Genomic DNA, 15,161 nt, shown 5'->3' on the forward strand with positions numbered 1-15,161 from the left:
GTTCCCTTGTTCTATCCACAAGGGTAATTTATTTGGGACTACCGCCACAATACCCTGAATGCACCCGATTTTGTTTGATCTAGGAAGTTATGCAGGGTCAGGTCTGGTCAGTATCTGGATGGGAGACCACCTGGGAACACCAGGTGCGGTATGCTTGGACCTTATTTGATTCTTTATCTAGGAGATGTCTTTCAGAGGTCAGAAAATCAAGGATTTATTTCTTTTCCCCACTCTGCAGTCTTCTGTCTGGCCAACAGTAAGCTCTAGTGGCAGATGGATAGCTTAGCCATCTTGCAACCTGGAGGTTGGGAGTTTGGATTTAGCTGCAGTTGATATTTCTTCATTTTTCTGTGACCCTGTGCATGGAGGGAATTAGTCTGATGGTATTCCATGGACATCATTCCTTTTGCTATTTTTCTTGACATGGAGAACTTTCAGATCTGTCTTAAAGGATAGATTTAGATCAGATGACAAGAGACTTTCTTCCGTAGTATTTTTTCAGGAGTATCCATCTCCGAGCGCGTGCTTCTGGAGATATTCCTGGGTGATGTGACCACGGATGCCAACCTGCTGGGCTGGTAAGCTGTCTGGGTCTTGTTTAAGGATTATGGACTCGGAAGTGTCTGCTCTTCTCTTTAAACGTCTTGGAGTTGAGAGAAATTCCCAAAGCTCTGATGACTTGACCTCAGTCGTCCCTAGCTTGGTTCCAGTCGGACAATATCATCTCAAGGGTTTATATCAACCATTAGGGAGGAACTAGGGGTTCCTTGGCCATGTAGGAGGTGACTTGGATTGTTCAGTGGGAGGAAGCTCACATTTGCTGTCGTTCATCCACTTTTCAAGGGTGGACAATTGGGAGTCAGACTTCTAAACAGACTGATAATTCATCCCTGGGAGTGAGCATTTCCATCCGGAAGTGTTCTCTAGGTAGACGCTCACATGGGGGGTTTCAGGAGTTGGCTTCTGTGGGTGTTTCAACAGAATGCCAAGTTTCAAAGGTAAGGTTTATGGTCATGTGATCCACAGACCGTCCTGATAGATGTTCTGACGTTTTTCTTGGTTTTCAGTCTTGCGTACCTTTTTCCTCTGTTTGTTCTCTTTCCACGAGTCATTACTCGTATTTTCAGGTGAGAGTGGTGGTGATTTTATTAGCCCCTGCGTGGCCTCGCAGGATCTGGTATGCAGACCTAGTGGAAATGTCATCTCTTCACCTTGGAGACTACCTCTGAGGAAGGACTTCTGATTCTTGGTCTTTTCCTTCATTTAAATCTCTGAAGCTGAAAGCTTGAAGATTGGGCGCTTAGTTTTGTCTAAGCGGGGGTTTTTCTGAATTTTTTTTCCTTTCTCCAGGGTGGTCTGGAGAAGAGTTTGTCAATCAGTACCTGAAGGGTCAGATTTCTGCATTGTCTTTTTTGCTACATAAGCATCTGGTGGACGTTCCAGATGTGCAATCTTTTTGTCAGGCACTGGTCTACATCAGGCCTGTGTTTAAGTCAGTTGCTCCCCCTTAGGGTTTTACCCTTGTTCTTAAAGTTTTGCAGTAGGCACTGTTTGAGCCTTTACTTTCCATAGATATTAAGTTATCTTGGAAGGTTTTGTATCTCATTGCTATCTTTTCTGCTTGGAGAGTCTCGGAGCTCTCAGTTTTGCAGTGTGATTAGCTGAGGCTTCTTTTGGGGGAGAGGTTCTTCATGCAGTGGTGCCTTCTGTTTAGGTTACCTGTCTTGTCCCTCCCTAACCATCTGTGTCCTCTTGCTTGGGTATTGGTTCCCACTAGTAATTGATGATTCCGTGGACTCACCATATCTTATGAAAGAAAACATAATTTATGCTTACCTGATAAATGTATTTATTTCCGGATATGGTCCACAGTCCACCCTTTATTTTAAGACAGTTATTATTTTATTTTTTTCAAAAGCTTTATTGATGTAAATAAAACATTACAGTAAATGTGGTTAAAAAGGAGTCAGAATTATAGCAAACACTATTCATTTACCATATTCCATAACAATCAAGTTGTGGTTACATCAAAATAAGATATTAGAAGGTCTCACCACTAATTACTGAGACCTTATTAAAGAGATTACAGTTTTCAAATTTTTCAAAAAGGGCATAAAGGACAGTTATTTTTAACTAAAACCTCAGGCACCTCTACACCTTTGTGTTATCTTCTTTTTCCATTTTCCCTTCGGCCGAATGATTGGAGGTTATGGGTAAGGGAAGTGACATTTATAGCAGCTTTGCTGTGGTGCTCTTTGCCTCCACCTGCTGGCCAGGAGTGATATTCCCACTAGTAATTGATGATTCCGTGGACTCACCATATCCGGAAATAAATAAATTTATCAGGTAAGCATAAATTATGTTTTTCTTCCTAATGGGAAAGAGTCCACAGCCGCATTCATTACTTATGGGAAATAAGAACCTGGCCACCAGGAGGAGGCAAAGACCCACCAGCCAAAGGCTTAAATACTCCTCCCACTTCCCCTATCCCCCAGTCATTCTTTGCCTTTTGTCCCAGGAGGTTGGCAGAGAAGTGTCAGAAGTTTTTTTTTTTCTCTTTTTATATACTTTTATTTAATTTTAATATGTCTCTTACGGAGGGTGCTACCCTTCGACATGGGAAAGGAGTTTTAAGTAGTCCTGTTAGTCTCTCGTGGAGGGCCTGGGCGAAAGTGAGAGTCTGGAGATGCAGTGCGACACCATCCCGACTCGTTATAACAGCCCCTTTCAGCACTTGGCATTGTCGAACTTTGCTTCGCTACCTGCTGTCTTCTCTCGAGTCCATGACGGAGGCGCTGCCACTATTCGTCACACTTGAAGGGCCGTGTTCCTGTTCCACGGCGTAGATTCCGGTAAGATCGTTTCATTTTATTACATTGTCTGTATTGTGATTTATTATGACAGTATAGTATGAGCCTCACTGAGGCACCTTCAGTACAGATCTAGGAGTCAAGTGATATTTCCTCCTTAGGGTGGATTGGTGAACGGGGAAGGGGTCTCTTATCATGTTTCTTATGTGATCAATCTGCATTGGGTATATGTGTAAGGGCTCTGAGGCTGAGACATGTAGTGTTACTCTATGCGGTGCATAGTGGTTTTTTATGGGCTTGTGATGCACGGCCTAGGACTAAAAACCTTTGGGTTATGAGTATATGCCTGTTGTTTAGACTTGCTTATCCTTTTATGTGGGCCTAGTTTTGCCGCCTTTCTGTGGCACGCTTTTTGGATTTCGCGGGGCATCTGCTGACCGTGCGTGTTTACGCTTAGGCGGGGTTTCTTCCCCCTTAGCCATGGAGGATTCTGATGCCGGTACTTTTGTCTTATCAGATTATGAGTCGTCCTAGGACGCGGATTGTCGTTTGGCCCCTTTGTCGCAAGTCTACCACTCTTGTCTCTTGTGCCTGGGTCCCTCTGGCTCGGGGGTCTTGGGTCTGCTGAGCCATTGGCCTCCGGGGCTCTGTTCGTCAGGAGGTGTCTTCCCAATCGCACACTCCTTTTGTTTCCGCAGGTGCACCTGACTTTGATGTCTCCTCCACACTGGGTGGATTGTTTCCCCCGGAGATGTCGGGACATTTGCATTTTAATATTTAATTGGCTCTGATTCGTCTGCAAGATCCCGAGGTTTCCTTGCAGTTATGTGCCTGCCTATCCCGGGTGTTCAGACCGTGAATGGCACTATAATATTCCCCCTGGGGGTGATTGTTCCCACATGTTGTTCATTACGTTATAGGATTGTGCGGCTGCGTGTCCTACTATGATGTCTCTGATTTATTGGGGGATCCTTTCCTTTATCGTCCGGGGACTTCTCAGTTCTCACACGGTTCATCGGAATAGATAAAGGGGTTAATCTTATCTCCGGTCAGTCTATTATGAGCTTCCCAGCCTCTTTTTCTGAGGGTTCTGGTCTCTGTTTTTTCAGGTCCTGCGGAGACATAGTTCCTTCTGGGCGGATGCCTTCGGGTGCCCTTGTTTATTTTATCCGAGTCAGATTTATTTCCTTTATATTCTTTTCCTACAGAAATTCTGGGATTTCACGGAAGTCGTTACCGGATTTCATCCGGAGTTGGTGTTGCGCCTGGCTGGTCCGGCAGGACCTACTGGTTCACTTGTTTTTGTTGTTTGTTTTTATAAACTACACTTTCCATAGCGACCTTCGGGTCTGGATGTCAGAAACGCTTGGGCTGGCCGTGTCAGTCTGCTCCAGAGACATGGGCCGGTAGAGTTTCACTGCGTCTCTTCGCATCCCCGATCTGAGGGGGGAGGTCCTTGCTGCTGTGTGTGGTTCGGCCTTTTGGGCTGCCCTTGGTGGTTCTTCTAGAGACTAGGTGCCGTCGGGTGGCTAGTATAGGTCTGGTCTGCTGAGGTGGCTACTTACTCCTATCTCCGCTTCGGGAGCTTTGGATGCTCTGATGGGATCTTGGATGTTGCAGCTCACCCTGGCTTCTCCGGTGTTGCCACTGGTGTTTCGGCCATTTCTGCCGCCCCTTAGGGGTCAGGTACCGAGGTGAGCTCGGTCCTCGGAATCCCGCGGCTACTGACTGCTGGTCCGGGGGTTTGTTTTCCTTGGATTCAGGATGCGTGTTTTATCGCAGTATATATCCTGTGTCCTTCTGTGCTTGCTGTTCGAGGTCTTCCTTTTCCTCGACGAGTTAGTCTGCCAGCTTGTTGGTCCGGTTTGGCCTCAGGTTCTGACTAGTGGAATCTGACCCCTTTTTTCTCTGATTTCATCGTAGGTTTGGGAGGGGAGTCTAGGGTTCTGTTCGTCCAAGTTCTGGCTATCTCTCCTTGTCCCTGTTATCCCTTTGGGTGTTAGGAGTACGGTCTGGATGGGTTCCATTGTTCTCCTTGAGGAGATTGGAATTGTTGGCAGATTGGGTACCTGTGGTGAGGTCGGGCTTCTGGGCCTTCTTTTCTTAGGGGTTATTTGCCCTATTGTCCTCATTAGGTCTAGGATTTGGCTCTAGCCTGTTTGACCTTACCTTTCTGTCTCTGCATTTTGCGGACCTTTGCTCTGCACATGGTGGTTGCACGTTAGTGGCCTTGCTGCCGGTGTTGTGGGGGCTTGAGGCTGTTTCTCATAGATCTTATCCCTTTTTTTGTTGTGCTCTGGATGGTCTGTCTTGACCTTATCCTATGGTGGACTCCCCTGGAGGGGGGTGCCCTTTGGATTTGTTGCCTCTCTGCTCTTTGGGGCGTTCAGTGCCTGTGCATTCATCGGTAGATGTGAAAAAATACCAATGGACGAATTGGTAATAGCATGCGCCTAATACGTTTCTGGTGTGAGAATAAATGTGAAAAAATATATAAATGATATAGGGTGTGTGTGATAAAATGATATATGTGGTATGAGAATGAATTAAATACTCATATTGGTTGTGAAAAAATAATGTAAAGTGGTGCAAATGAAGTTTGCTGAAATAATATTATGTGCAAAAAAGTAAAAAGAAAAATACCAATGTGAAACGTGTATAAAATTCCAAAGCTGCAATATTTCAATCAATTAAAAAAAAGAAAAAAAATATATATATGAAAATACAAATACAAAATAAATATACTTAAAATAAAACAATTGTTTGTGAAGAAAAAAAAATACTTATCGTGATAAAAGTCCCATAAAATGAAGTGCTGGAGAGTGATGCCTAAAAGTATCAATGTCTCTGAAACAGGGTTGGAAGTCCTTATCGCAGTTGTAGTATTTGAAGTGTTTGAAGCCAAAAGGGTTCACGATACAGCAGGCAGCTAGTCTTTGGTATGTCTGATCAAAACACAGTCTCTAGAAATAGTAAAAAGAAAGACAGCTCCTCATAGTGCAAGTGGGTTCCAACAGTAATGGGTCACAATGAAAAGATAACAAGTGGTAATATACTCACAAAGATATTGGCACCTTTGTTGAAAGAGGTGCAAATAAGCAGACTGACATTTGAATCAGCAGTCAGTACGCTGAAGCCGAGTAAAGTCAAGATTCCTGGATGGGCCGCTGTGGACTCTCCTCCGTAAGTAAAAGCAGGATCCTCTAATGTTATGCTGTATAGAAAAACAGCAAGCGGTTAATCTCCGTGTGTGGTAAACACTGGAGACAGGAGTGTTTGAGAGAGCAGTCCTCCAATTAATCGGGGAAATAACACTGTCTGCAAATGACAGATAAAACTTGGCAGGCAGAATAAAAAGCAAATAATGCTGTAGTAAATAAAGTTAAAAACACTTTATTATGAGAGCTTAGGACGCGTTTCTCGGCCACAAGCTCCTGGCCGTTTCATCAGGTAAAATATATTACACATGTGGTTATAAATAACATTTAAAAAGCCTGCCAAGATGTTTGATTGGCCATAATCTGACCAATCCCAAAACGATATCGTTTGCAAAGTGACATTATTTAAACACATAGTATATAATTAGTAGAGTGAATAAGTTACAATACCAACTGATGTATCTATATGCATGTAACAAAGATTCTGCGATCCTACATAGTATGTGTTTGGTCTGAAAAATACTAAATGTGAATATTGTCTACGTATATATATATGTAACCATAAATGTATGTAATTCTAACTAAAATGCATTTGATCTGAAGAATGAATCCAAATTTTTTCTAAAAGTGATCTGTAAAGAGTAAGAAATAAAAACCAAAAGAATGTATAAAAAATATAAAATATAATAAGGAATAAAAATGGGGGAAGTATTTTTCTTCATGTCCATAGGATTTCTAAATATGACGGTGAATTAGTTAAAAGCTATATGTGAGTATGCCAGAAGCCAGTAACAAAGGTATTTCGCCTGTCAAATTACATATTTCTCACATATGTCTTGAATCCGAATATATATAACTACTAATATATAATAAAAATAGTGAACTGTAAAGAAGTCTTTAGTTAAAAAATGCGCCAGGGGACGTGAAAGAACCACCATTCATTGTTATGTTAATATGTGGATAGTGATGGAAACCTAACTGTATGTGCCGCTATATGAATGTGTGATATCTGGTTTTGAGTCATAAACAATAATTGCACCTGACACTTGATTCCGAAAGTGTAGCATGGGATAAAGAAAAAAGCTCTGCTGTGGGTGATCCTCTTGCAACTTCCTGTTGGGAAGGAGAATATCCCACAAGTAATGGATGATCCGTGGACTGGATACACTACAAGAGAAATAAATTTATTAGGTAAGCATAAATTATGTTTTCTCTAGTAAGGTGTATCCAGTCCACGGATCATCCATTACTTATGGGATATTCTCACTCCCAACAGGAAGTTGCAAGAGGACCCACAGCAAAGCTGTTATATAGCTCCTCCCCTCACTACCATATCCAGTCATTCTCTTGCAACTCTCAACGCGCATGGAGGTAGTAAGAGGAAAGTGGTGAAAAATAGTTAGTTTATTAACTTCAATCAAAAGTTTGTTATTTTAAATAGTACCGGAGTTGTGCTATTTGTTCTCAGGCAGAGATAGAAGAAGAATTTGCCTGAGTTTTCTATGATCTTAGCAGGTTGTAACTAAGATCCATTGCTGTTCTCACACATGTCTGAGGAGTGAGGTAACTTCAGAGGGAGAATGGCGTGCAGTTTATTCTGCTATCAGGTATGTGCAGTTATGATTTTTTCTAGGATTGGAAATGCTAGAAAATGCTGCTGATTCCTGATAAATGTAAGTTAAGCCTGAATACAGTGATTTAATAACGACTAGTATCATGCTTATTCTCAGGGGTAATACCCTTATAGATATTCTATATAAAACGTTTGCTGGCATGTTTAATCGTTTTTTATATATACTTGGTGATAAAAACTTATTGGGGCCTAATTTTTTCCACATGGCTGGCTGTATTTCTGCCTAGAAACAGTTTCCTGAGGCTTTCCACTGTTGTAATATGAGTGGGAGGGGCCTATTTTAGCAGTTATAATTACAGACTGAGACATCCAGTTTTCCTCAAGAGTCCCCTGCATGCTACAGGACATCTCTAAAGAGCCTAAAATCGTTTATTGGGGAAGGTAGGAGCCACAGTAAAGCTGTGGCACTTTGCTGGGACTGTTAAAAAAACGTCTATGTCGTTTTTTTGATCCGTTTTTTGAACTAAGGGGTTAATCATCCATTTGCAAGTGGGTGCAATGCTCTGTTAGCCTTTTACATATACTGTAAAAATTTTGTTTGTGTAACTGCCTTTTTTCACTGTTTTTCAAATTTTGACAAAATTTGTTTCCCTTAAAGGCACAGTACCGTTTTGTTATATTGCTTGTTAACTTGAATTAAAGTGTTTTCCAAGCTTGCTAGTCTCATTGCTAGTCTGTATAAACATGTCTGACATAGAGGAAACTCCTTGTTCATTATGTTTAAAGGCCATGGTGGAACCCCCTCTTAGAATGTGTACCAATTGTACTGACTTCACTCTAAGCAATAAAGATCATATTATGTCTTTAAAAAATTTATCACCAGAGGAATCTAGCGAGGGGGAAGTTATGCCGACTAACTCTCCCCACGTGTCAGATTCTTTGACTCCCGCTCAAGGGACTCACGCTGAAATGGCGCCAAGTACATCAAGGGCACCCATAGCGTTTACTTTACAAGACATGGCGGCAGTCATGGATAATACACTGTCAGCTGTATTAGCCAGACTACCTGAACTTAGAGGTAAGCGAGATAGCTCTGGGGTTAGACGAAATACAGAGCATACTGACGCTTTAAGAACTATGTCTGATACTGCCTCACAATATGCTGAAGCTGAGGAAGGAGAACTTCAGTCTGTGGGTGATGCTTCTGATTCAGGGAGAATCCCTGATTCTGATATTTCTACATTTAAATTTAAGCTTGAACACCTCCGCGTGTTACTTAAAGAGGTTTTAGCTGCTCTGAATGACTGTGACACAATTGCAGTGCCAGAGAAATTGTGTAGACTGGATAAATACTTTGCAGTGCCGGTGTGTACTGATGTTTTTCCAATACCTAAAAGGTGCCGTTCTCTCCCCCTCCTATTTTTAGAAAAATGTTTCCTAAAGACGCCACCACACGGGACTTATGGCAGACAGTCCCTAAGGTGGAGGGAGCAGTTTCTACTTTGGCAAAGCGTACTACTATCCCTGTCGAGGACAGTTGTGCTTTTTTAGATCCAATGGATAAAAAATTAGAAGGTTACCTTAAGAAAAGAAAAGGTTTTATCCTTCAGCCCCTTGCGTGCATTGCCCCTGTCACTGCTGCTGCGGCGTTCTGGTTTGAGTCTCTGGAAGAGGCCTTACAGGTAGCGACTCCATTGGATGACATACTTGGCAAACTTAGGGCACTTAAGCTAGCCAATTCTTTTGTTTCTGATGCCATTGTTCATTTAACTAAACTAACGGCTAAGAATTCTGGTTTTGCTATACAAGCGCGCAGAGCGCTATGGCTTAAATCATGGTCAGCTGGCGTGACTTCAAAGTCTAAGCTGCTTAACATTCCCTTCAAGGGGCAGACCTTATTCGGGCCTGGTTTGAAGGAGATTATTGCTGATATCACTGGAGGTAAAGGTCACGCCCTTCCTCAGGACAGGTCCAAATCCAGGGCCAAACAGTCTAATTTTCGTGCCTTTCGAAACTCCAAGGCAAGTGCGGCATCAACCTCCTCTAATGCAAGACAAGAGGGAACTGTTGCTCAATCCAAGGCGGTCTGGAGGCCAAACCAGACCTGGAACAAAGTTAAGCAGGCTAAAAAACCTGCTGCTGCCTCTAAGACAGCATGAAGGAACGGCCCCCTATCCGTTAACGGATCTAGTAGGGGGCAGACTTTCACTCTTCGCCCAGGCGTGGGCAAGAGATGTTCAGGATCCCTGGGCGTTGGAAATTATATCCCAGGGGTATCTTCTGGACTTCAAAGCTTCTCCCCCCAAAGGGAGATTTCACCTTTCACAGTTATCTGCAAACCAGATAAAGAGAGAGGCATTCTTACACTGTGTATGAGACCTAGTTATGGGAGTGATACATCCAGTTCCAAAAGAGGAACAAGGACAGGGTTTTTACTCAAATCTGTTTGTGGTTCCCAAGAAAGAGGGAACATTCAGACCAATTTTGGATCTAAAGATCTTAAACAAATTCCTCAGAGTTCCATCATTCAAGATGGAAACTATTTGTACCATCCTACCTATGATCCAGGAGGGTCAATATATGACTACAGTGGATCTAAAGGATGCTTACCTGCACATTCCGATACACAAAGATCATCATCGGTTTCTCAGGTTTGCCTTTCTAGACAGGCATTACCAGTTTGTAGCTCTTCCCTTCGGGTTAGCTACAGCCCCAAGAATCTTCACGTAGGTTCTAGGGTCTCTTCTGGCGGTCCTCAGGCCGCGGGGCATAGCAGTAGCCCCTTATTTAGACGACATCCTGATACAGGCGTCAAACTTCCAAATTGCCAAGTCTCATACGGACGTAGTACTGGCATTTCTGCGATCGCATGGGTGGAAGGTGAACGAGGAAAAGAGTTCTCTATCCCCACTCACAAGAGTTTCCTTTCTAGGGACTCTGATAGATTCTGTAGAGATGAAAATTTACCTGACGGAGTCCAGGTTATCAAAGCTTCTAAATTCCTGCCGGGTTCTTCATTCCATTCCGTGACCTTCGGTGGCTCAGTGTATGGAAGTAATCGGCTTAATGGTAGCGGCAATGGACATAGTGCCGTTTGCTGCTTACATCTCAGACCGCTGCAACTATGCATGCTCAGTCAGTGGGATGGGGATTACACAGATTTGTCCCCTCAACTGAATCTGGACCAAGAGACCAGGGATTCTCTGCTCTGGTGGCTATCTCGGGTCCATCTGTCCAAAGGTATGACCTTTCGCAGGCCAGAATGGACAATTGTAACAACAGATGCCAGCCTTCTAGGTTGGGGTGCAGTCTGGAACTCCCTGAAGGCTCAGGGATCGTGGACTCAGGAGGAGTCTCTCGTTCCACTAAATATTCTGGAGCTAAGAGCGATATTCAATGCTCTTCAGGCTTGGCCTCGGTTAGCGTCTCTGAGGTACATCAGATTTCAGTCGGACAATATCACGACTGTGGCTTACATCAACCATCAAGGGGGAACAAGAAGTTCCCAAGCGATGTTAGAAGTCTCAAAGATAATTCGCTGGGCGGAGATTCACTCCTGCCACCTATCAGCTATCCATATCCCAGGTGTGGAGAACTGGGAGGCGGATTTTCTAAGTCGACAGACTTTTCATCCGGGGGAGTGGGAACTCCATCCGGAGGTGTTTGCACAAGTGATTCATCGCTGGGGCAAACCAGAACTGGATCTCATGGTGTCTCGACAGAACGCCAAGCTTCCTTGTTACGGATCCAGGTCCAGGGACCCCAAGGCGACGCTGATAGATGCTCTAGCAGCGCCCTGGTCTTTCAACCTGGCTTATGTGTTTCCACCGTTTCCTCTGCTCCCTCGACTGATTGCCAAGATCAAACAGGAGAGAGCATCGGTGATTCTAATAGCGCCTGCGTGGCCACGCAGGACCTGTTATGCAGATCTAGTGGGCATGTCATCATTGCCACCATGGACTCTGCCTCTGAGACAGGACCTTCTACTTCAGGGTCCTTTCCTCCATCCAAATCTAATTTCTCTGAGACTGACTGCATGGAGATTGAACGCTTGATTTTATCAAAGCGTGGCTTCTCTGAGTCAGTCATTGATACCTTAATACAGGCACGAAAGCCTGTCACTAGGAAAATTTACCATAAGATATGGCGTAAATATCTTTATTGGTGCGAATCCAAGGGTTACTCATGGAGTAAGGTCAGGATTCCCAGGATATTATCTTTTCTCCAAGAAGGCTTGGAAAAAGGTTTATCAGCTAGTTCCTTAAAGGGACAGATTTCTGCTCTGTCTATCCTTTTACACAAGCGTCTGGCAGATGTTCCAGACGTTCAGGCCTTTTGTCAGGCTTTAGTCAGAATCAAGCCTGTGTTCAAACCTGTTGCTCCACCATGGAGCTTAAATTTGGTTCTTAAGGTTCTTCAAGGAGTTCCGTTTGAACCTCTTCATTCCATAGATATAAAGCTTTTATCTTGGAAAGTTCTTTTTTTGGTAGCTATTTCCTCGGCTCGTAGAGTGTCTGAGCTATCTGCCTTACAATGTGATTCTCCTTATCTGATTCTTCATTCTGATAAGGTAGCCCTGCGTACCAAGCCTGGGTTTTTACCTAAGGTGGTATTTAACAAGAATATCAATCAAGAGATTGTTGTTCCATCCTTGTGTCCTAATCCTTCTTCAAAGAAGGAACGTCTATTACACAATTTGGATGTGGTTCGTGATTTAAAGTTTTACTTACAAGCTACTAAAGATTTTCGACAAACATCTGCTTTGTTTGTTGTTTATTCTGGACAGAGGAGAGGTCAAAAGGCTTCGGCAACCTCTCTTTCTTTTTGGCTAAGAAGCATAATACACTTAGCCTATGAGACTGCTAGACAGCAGCCCCCTGAAAGGATTACAGCTCATTCTACTAGAGCTGTGGCTTCCACTTGGGCCTTTAAAAATGAGGCTTCTGTTGAACAGATTTGCAAGGCAGCGACTTGGTCTTCGCTTCATACTTTTTCAAAATTCTACAAATTTGATACTTTTGCTTCTTCGGAGGCTATTTTTGGGAGAAAGGTTTTACAGGCAGTGGTACCTTCCGTTTAAGTACCTGCCTTGTCCCTCCCTTCATCCGTGTACTTTAGCTTTGGTATTGGTATCCCATAAGTAATCGATGATCCGTGGACTGGATACACCTTACTAGAGGAAACACAATTTATGCTTACCTGATAAATTTATTTCTCTAGTCGTGTATCCAGTCCACGGCCCGCCCTGTCATTTTAAGGCAGGTTATTTTTAAATTTAAACTACACTCACCACTGCGCCCTAAGGTTTCTCCTTTCTCTGCTTGTTTTCGGTCGAATGACTGGATATGGTAGTGAGGGGAGGAGCTATATAACAGCTTTGCTGTGGGTCCTCTTGCAACTTCCTGTTGGGAGTGAGAATATCCCATAAGTAATGGATGATCCGTGGACTGGATACACCACTAGAGAAATAAATTTATCAGGTAAGCAATGTTATTAAAGATGGCTGTAATTTTGTCTACAGGAGAAATTTGACTTTGGGAAATTTGCTGTCTCCCAGTTTATTGAGAGAAGAACCAAGCAGGAGTTCTTGGCTACACTTCAAGGGCACCTTCCGGTGTGGAAAGAGGTCCTGTGGGTCTTGTAACCATATCAGAGTAGCTACTCATTTTACGTCGGCCTCTGGGGCAGAATCTTTTGAGACCAAGGGCTGCGTCAAATGTGGAAGTAAATTTGTGGTATACCTCATAGAGTGCACCCTGTGCCATAGGCAGTATGTGGGTAGAACCACCAGAGAGGTGGGGACACGCATCAAAGAGCATTTAGCCCACATCTCACATGAAAGAGCAGTGTCAGCCCTCTCTAAACACTTTTTGGAGATACACCAGGGCCAGGTTGGATCCTTTAGGTGGCAGGCAATCGAGCAGATTGTCAGACCCCCTAGGGGAGGTGACAAATTTCGTATTTTGTGTCGACAGGAAATCTATTGGATCCATAAACTCGGATGCCTGCTACCGAGAGGATTCAACTCGGAATTCGATATTATTAATTACTGGCAACATTAATAGCGAATATGCAATATATTGCATATTTCCTTTAGAATTTTCAGATGCCTTTCACATTCCTCTTATCCATACCTATATGGATTAATACTCCATATACTGCCCATATCAAAGCATTCTTTCTCTAAAATAGGTTTTCACTCTGACTCTTTTCTCTATTCCGGTCTCCTTTTTAGCCTTGATAAATATAATTGGTCGATTTCTCCTGATCACATACAGGTTATTTCTTCTGTTAAGTGTGATCAGTCCACGGGTCATCATTACTTCTGGGATATTACTCCTCCCCAACAGGAAGTGCAAGAGGATTCACCCAGCAGAGCTGCATATAGCTCCTCCCCTCTACGTCACTCCCAGTCATTCTCTTGCACCCAACGACTAGATAGGATGTGTGAGAGGACTATGGTGATTATACTTAGTTTTATATCTTCAATCAAAAGTTTGTTATTTTAAAATAGCACCGGAGTGTGTTATTACCTCTCTGGCAGAGTTTGAAGAAGAATCTACCAGAGTTTTGCTATGATTTTAGCCGGAGTAGTTAAGATCATATTGCTGTTCTCGGCCATCTGAGGAGTGAGGTAAACTTCAGATCAGGGGACAGCGGGCAGATGAATCTGCATAGAGGTATGTAGCAGTTTTTATTTTCTGACAATGGAATTGATGAGAAAATCCTGCCATACCGATATAATGTCATGTATGTATACTTTACACTTCAGTATTCTGGGGAATGGTACTTCACTAGAATTACACTGTAAGAAATACATAAAGCTGTTTAATAACTAGAGATTATGTTTAACGTTTTTGCTGGAATGTAAAATCGTTTTCATTTGCTGAGGTACTGTGTGAATAAATGTTTGGGCACTATTTTTCCACTTGGCAGTTGCTTAATCTGTTTTTCTGACAGTTTCTGTTCTCCCTCACTGCTGTGTGTGAGGGGGAGGGGCCGTTTTTTGGCGCTTTTTCTATGCATCAAATATTTCAGTCAGCAACTCATTGTATTCCCTGCATGATCCGGTTCATCTCTACAGAGCTCAGGGGTCTTCAAAACTTATTTTGAGGGAGGTAATTTCTCTCAGCAGAGCTGTGAGAATTATAGTTTGACTGAGATAAAAAACGTTTATTCTGTAATTTGTTTCCTGCTTTCAGAATTTGTTACCTTTGCTAATGGGATTAAACCTTTGCTAAAGTTGTGTTGTTTACAAGGATTGAGGCTATAACTGTTTCAATTTATTAATTTTCAACTGTCATAGATCTTCTGTGCTTCTTAAAGGCACAGTACATTTTAATATTATTCTAATTGAATTGTATTTCCAAGTTGCAAGTTTATTTGCTAGTGTGTTAAACATGTCTGATTCAGAGGATGATACCTGTGTCATTTGTTGCAATGCCAAAGTGGAGCCCAATAGAAATTTATGTACTAACTGTATTGATGCTACTTTAAATAAAGGTCAATCTGTACAAATTGAACAAATTTCACCAAACAACGAGGGGAGAGTTATGCCGACTAACTCGCCTCACGTGTCAGTACCTACATCTCCCGCTCAGAGGGAGGTGCGTGATATTG

The 15,161-nt window shown here is 42.9% G+C and overlaps 1 protein-coding gene and 1 pseudogene across 1 annotated transcript in view; both read left to right on the forward strand.

The window, feature by feature from the left end:
- The window catches only part of IKBKB (inhibitor of nuclear factor kappa B kinase subunit beta), a 221,534-nt gene that overhangs the window by 189,480 nt on the left and 16,893 nt on the right, over nucleotides 1-15,161 (forward strand). The gene's annotated exons all lie outside the window — the stretch shown is intronic.
- On the forward strand, nucleotides 37-155 carry LOC128665258 (uncharacterized; annotated as a pseudogene).

This window comes from Bombina bombina, chromosome 6 (assembly GCF_027579735.1).
Source record: "Bombina bombina isolate aBomBom1 chromosome 6, aBomBom1.pri, whole genome shotgun sequence".
Lineage (NCBI taxonomy): Eukaryota > Metazoa > Chordata > Amphibia > Anura > Bombinatoridae > Bombina > Bombina bombina.